This window comes from Bos mutus, chromosome 1 (genome assembly GCF_027580195.1).
Source record: "Bos mutus isolate GX-2022 chromosome 1, NWIPB_WYAK_1.1, whole genome shotgun sequence".
Classification (NCBI taxonomy): Eukaryota; Metazoa; Chordata; class Mammalia; order Artiodactyla; family Bovidae; genus Bos; species Bos mutus.
Window position 1 is genome coordinate 87,131,936 of NC_091617.1, and position 5,807 is coordinate 87,137,742.

Sequence of the window (5,807 nt, forward strand, 5' to 3'; positions counted from 1 at the left end):
AGTCGCTTCAGTCGTGTCTGACTGTATGTGACTCTAGGGACTGTTGTCCATCAGGTTTCTCCGAACATGGGATTCTCCAGGCAAGAATACTGGAGTGGGTTGCCATGCCCTCCTTCAGGGGATCTTCCCGACCCAGGAATCAAACCTGCTTGTGTTAGGTCTCCTGCACGGGCAGGCAGGTTCTTTACCACTAGCGCCACCTGGGAAGCCTGACCCCTTCCAGTATATAGGGAATTCCTGTGGCAAATCTCCATGGGAGAAACTGAAAAGACCAGATGTGTGTTCTTCAACCAGTCACATAGCTAGGGCCTCACTTTCACTATTTTGGGGTTCTTGAAGCAAATAACCAAAGCCAGTAGGTAATCCAGTGCAGCAGGGGCAGAAACACACAGGTCCAGAGTGTAGGCGTTGCTCTGCTGTTGTCCCCACCAGTCTGGTCTAAGACCTCATTTTTGTTTTGGTCTTGGCTGCTATCAGACTTCCCTTGTTTCTGTCTGTTTTCCTAACCTGTTTCTCCACGTTTTACTGGTGATTCTAGAAACTACCCAGAAATCCTTAAAAAATTGTTTTCCTTCTTAAATTAGCTGAAGTCTTTTGTTGTTTTCAACCAAGAACTCAGATTGATAGAGTGTTGCTGTCAGTTCCAGTCAGAAAGTGGAAGGCCTAATTGTGTTTAGTAGGGTAGTGAACCATCTAGATTTTAACCTATCCAGAGAGCCTAGGAAGTTAGACTAGAAAGAATTTTGGAGATAGTTTTGTTATCTGCATATATTGAGGAATTTATTTCCCTTAGTGGAAAAAGCCAGAAGGCCTGGGTTCAGTTCCTCACTGAACTTGCTAGCTGTAGGATATTGGGAAAATCAGTTAATTCCCTGATTTAGGCATCCCAGGTGGCAATTCAGGAGATGCAAGAGATGTGAGTTCAATCCCTAGATTGGGAAGATCCCCTGGAGAAGGAAATGACAACCCACTCCAGTATTCTTGCATGGGAAATGCCAAGGATAGAGGAGCCTGGAGGGCTATAGCCTATGGGGTTGTGAAGAGTCAGACATGACTGAGTGAGCATGCACACACACACACGTGTGTGTGTGTGTGTGTGTGTGTGTGTGTGTGTGTGTGTGCCTTTAAAGTGAGGTAGTTAGACTTGAATTTCCTCCAAATTTGGAATTCTATGACTTTTAAGCAGATCCAGAAACTTTAGATTTCAGATCATAGCTCCTAATTCTGAATTCTCAGTCCCACTAAATATATACTGCTCAATAAGTATAAATAATAATTAAAACATCAAGGAGGTATGCAGGAAGTAAATCTATATCCTTCTTTTGAAAGTTTAAACCCATTTAACCTTTGGATGAATTACTTGCCGCACAGATATCCAGATAGAATCATTTGTATGGATGGAGGGATGCTATGTGTTCATGTTCACAGCTGAAGACATGAATTAGTCTTTTACAACAATAAAATAGTTTCTTTATTATAGCTATAAAGAAAGTTCTTAAATGTTGTTAATACTGTGTGTGTTAAGTATAATGTCTTTCCCATTAGCATTCAAGGACCCAAAAATCTTCTCTCAGGAGAAATTTTAAAGAATAAAACTGGTCAAAGTTGACTGTATGTTCACAGTAAGGCACAGGTCAGTAAACTGTACACTGTCTAGCTGATGTAAACATTCACAGATTTAGTTTTTAAAAAACAGGACTGAATATTTTAATGCTGGGAGCCCATGATTTATTTTATTTAGTATTTAGGTTTAGGTTCAAGTTGTTTAAATCTGTGACTGTTATTACTATATGGAAATAGATGAAAACTGACCTAGTGTCTTTCATTCTGGAAGCTCGAGTTCGTGTGGGATGGTAGTGACATTTCTCTTTCTTTGAAGAGTTTATCAGAATACTAATGTTGATGTAGAACAGGTGGTGGGCCCATTTAACCTGTGCTCTGATTAATAGGCCATTATTACTCTATCAAGGCATTTGATATATGCACAGCTTGGTTCGGTGATGGTCTTCTCTCCCTGGCTGCATAAGGATTATTTGGGTAAGGTTATGATCTGAAATATTTACAGTATATTAAATACTACTGGCAGTTATTTGAATGTGACTAAAGCAGAGTAGCAAATCTTTTCCAACAGTCTATGATGACATAATTAAAACATAGTTTATCAGATGAGACTATTATGTTCTGACAATAATGTCCCTATCAAGTGAAAATATAGGGGAGCAGAGATTAAATCCTACTGAAGAGGAGTTCAGAAATATATGTCTAGATTAATTTTGGAATCTTGGTAGTTAAGATAGAACTGATCTGATTTGTTAAATCTCCTCTGCCTCCTTCCACAGGTCACTGTCATCTTTTCCCAAGTGATGGCTCTTCTTTCATTCTCTGCTTTAGTATGCTGGTATTTTGTTCATCTCCAGTGAGAAGTGATTGGATTTCTTTTCATACATAAAATGTAGACTTCGGACTTCCCTGGTGGTCCAGTGGGTAAGATTCTGCACTTCCAATGCAGGGAGCCCAGGTTTGATCCCTGGTCATGGAACAAGGATCCCACATGGTGCAGGGCACAATAAGAAAAACATAACCTTTTAAATCTTTGTAAAAGAACTAAGGTTTGCAGTTAGTTCTTTGTAGAAGAACTAATGTTTGCAGTTAGTTCTCTAAAGTTAGATCTATTTGAGTAAGATAAAAAAAATGTATATTATTCAATACTTATAGACCTGGAGTTTCCATTTTTCTGGCAATAGAGAAGTGGCTTTGAATACTTAGAAATTACTCTGCTCTTAGATTTTTTGCTGGAGGATTACCCTTTCATAAGTTTAGACTATGGAGGGGATCTTTCCAGGTTCTGTGTTCTACAGAATACTGTGAATGTTATTTACATTTTGATGTCAGAAGACAGAAGAGTAACATAAATGATCCAGAATACATAGTAACTGCTATTGCTATTGCTGTTGTTGTTCAGTTGCTCAGTCATGTCCTACTCTCTGCGACCCCATGGACTACAGCACGCCAGACTTCTCTGTCCTTCACTATCTTCCAGAGTTTGCTCAAACTCATATCCATTGAGTCAATGATGCCATCCAGCTATCCCATCCTCCATTTACCCCCTTCTCTTTCTGCCCTCAATCTTCCCCAGCATTAGGATCTTTTCCAATAAGTTGGCTCTTCCCATCAGGTGGCCAAAGTATTGAAGCTTCAACTTCAGCATCAGTCCTTTCAATGAATATTCAGGGTTGATTTCCTTTAGAATTGACTGGTTTGATCTCCTTGCAGTCCAAGGGACTCTCAAGAGTCTTCTCCAATACCATGGTTCAAAAGTATGAATTCTTCAGTGTTCAGCCTTCTTCATGGTCCAGTACTCATGTCCATACATGACTACTGGAAAAACCATAGCTTTGACTAGATGGACCTTTGTAGGCAGAGCAATGACTTTGCTTTTTAATATGCTGTCTAGGTTTATCATAACCTTTCTTCCAAGCAGCAGGCATCTTTTAATTTCATGGCTACAGTCACCATCTGCAGTGACATGGGAGCTCAAGAAAATAAAGCCTGTTCAGTGTTTCCATTTTTTCTCCATCATAGTCACCACTATGAAAGGAGGTAAAAGAAAGTGGGATTAGTTAGTAATATTAGTTGTATATAATGCTGCTGCTGCTAAGTCGCTTCAGTCATGTCCGACTCTGTGCGACCTCAGAGACGGCAGCCCACCAGGCTCCCCTGTCCCTGGGATTCTCCAGGCAAGAACACTGGAGTGGGTTGCCATTTCCTTCTCCAATGCATGAAAGTGAAAAGTGAAAGTGAAGTCGCTCAGTCATATCTGACTCTTAGCGACCCCATGGACTGAAGCCTACCAGGCTCCTCCATCCATGGGATTTTCCAGGCATGAGTACTGGAGAGGGGTGCCATTGCCTTCTCCATGTATGTAATGAGTTTTCAGCAAACATGCTAGTCACTTCATTGCTCCATTACTTTGGTGCAGATATAGTGGAGAAACAGTGACAATCATGATCTGAGGAAGCATGAAATTACTGTCTTATTTTAAACAAATGAGTTTTCAAACTAAAAAATAATTTGTGAAAGCCTTTTAAAAATGAATACATATTTGAAACCACCATTTTAGGCAAAAAAATGTAGAGCTCTTTGCTACTTGTGTGGATTGCTGTGGTTGAGGGGCTGAACCTGGCTTACTTAGTTACCTGGGTCTGCTTTCCCCATGCCTGGTTTCTCTATGTAGTGTTTGCAAACACCTTCTTACAGTTTCAGAGAAAATTTACATCTTACTTGGCATCATCTTACAGTAGCATATTTTAAAAATCAAATTCTAATTTAGAAAATATCATTCTATATTTCATGTATGTTGAGATTCTCTATTAACTGGAAGAGAAAACCCACTTTCTGACCTTGCTAGATAGCAGTATATTATCTGAACAGATTTCATAAATAGGTTAAATAGCTTCACCTATGATTACATTTGAAGGGTGTCAAAAGGCCCCCAGGCAAAAATATCTCCCTTACAAATTAGAGGTCACACTTGAAAGAGAATTCTGTAAGGACCTTTGATTTAAGTGGTTAAGTAATTACCTTATCTGGGCAGGTAATATATTAGCAGGGAATTCAATCTAATTCAGTGTGAGTGTGTTGAATGTCTGTGATGTACAGGGTATTGTATTATCTTTTAGGAATACAAAGAGGAATAAAGCATCTTTCCCTCAGAAGTTTATGGTTTGGTAGTGGATTCTGCCAAGTGTAATCTACTTAAATGATGTGATTTTTGTTTATGGTAGGAAGAAACATTTTGATGAATGATACCGGTGAACTTTAATTGGGGAGGGGCGTGGATGCTGCTGGGAGAGGTTGAAGGCCACAGTCATATGGAATTCATGGGTAGATTGGTAAATTTGGTATCAGTCAATGGAATATATACCGTAAAGATAAGATGAGGAGTATTGCAAACAAATTTGTTTCCTCTGAAAATTTGAATTTTACATCATAGTGCTGTTGGAGTGTGGTCAGGAGAGACAAATCGCTGTCAAGAAACTTAATAAGGTAGAATACACCTTGGTTAATTTAACCGAGTCTAGGATTTAGTTCTTAGCTCTGTAGACTCAGAATCTCTCTGTGATCAACTGACTGAACCCCTGGGTATTGCCTCAAGTTCACAAAACGCACAAGAGATAGGTGTTGAAAGCCATAGTAGAATGCCAATGATTAACTTGTATAAAAATATATGATTGTCAAGTCAATTTCAGCAATATATAGAATGAATTCTCTTTCTGTGGGAAAAGTTTCAGAATGTTGTTAGACGATCATGAGATCTAAATAAGGAGAATTATTTTTGTATTAATAGTTTAAATATTTAATAACATCAGGTTCTGATGCTTCCATCTTTACAATTGGCTGATAGTTGGTAGCTTATAGGGTATTTGGGCCTTTGGGTTGAAATTCTGCCCTGGATCTTCAATCTCCTACTTACTAGGTTCCCCACTATGTTTCCTCTAGGTTACAAATTTCTTGCACATCTTTCCAGAGGTACTCTGTGAATATGCCAGCAACTATATAATCATGTGTATGCATTTCCCCCCATTTCAGCTAAATGATAGCAACATTACATGCACCATTCTACAATTTGCTTTTTTCACAAAACCAAAATATATGTATATTTAAGACATATTTTCTATTGTTAGCAAAAGCACTTACTCATTCCATTTTTTTATAGATGCAAAGAATTCTACTGTAGAGAGGGTCATGATTTATTTAACCAGCCCCATATTGATGAGCATTTGATTATTTTAGTCTTTTGATATCAC

At 38.7% G+C, this 5,807-nt stretch overlaps 1 non-coding gene across 1 annotated transcript; it reads left to right on the top strand.

Annotated features, from left to right (window-relative positions):
* The first annotated feature begins 2,466 nt into the window (after positions 1-2,466).
* Positions 2,467-2,539, top strand: TRNAG-UCC (transfer RNA glycine (anticodon UCC)). Its single transcript has one exon. It is a non-coding gene; the product is annotated as a tRNA-Gly (tRNA).
* The last annotated feature ends 3,268 nt before the right edge of the window (positions 2,540-5,807 follow it).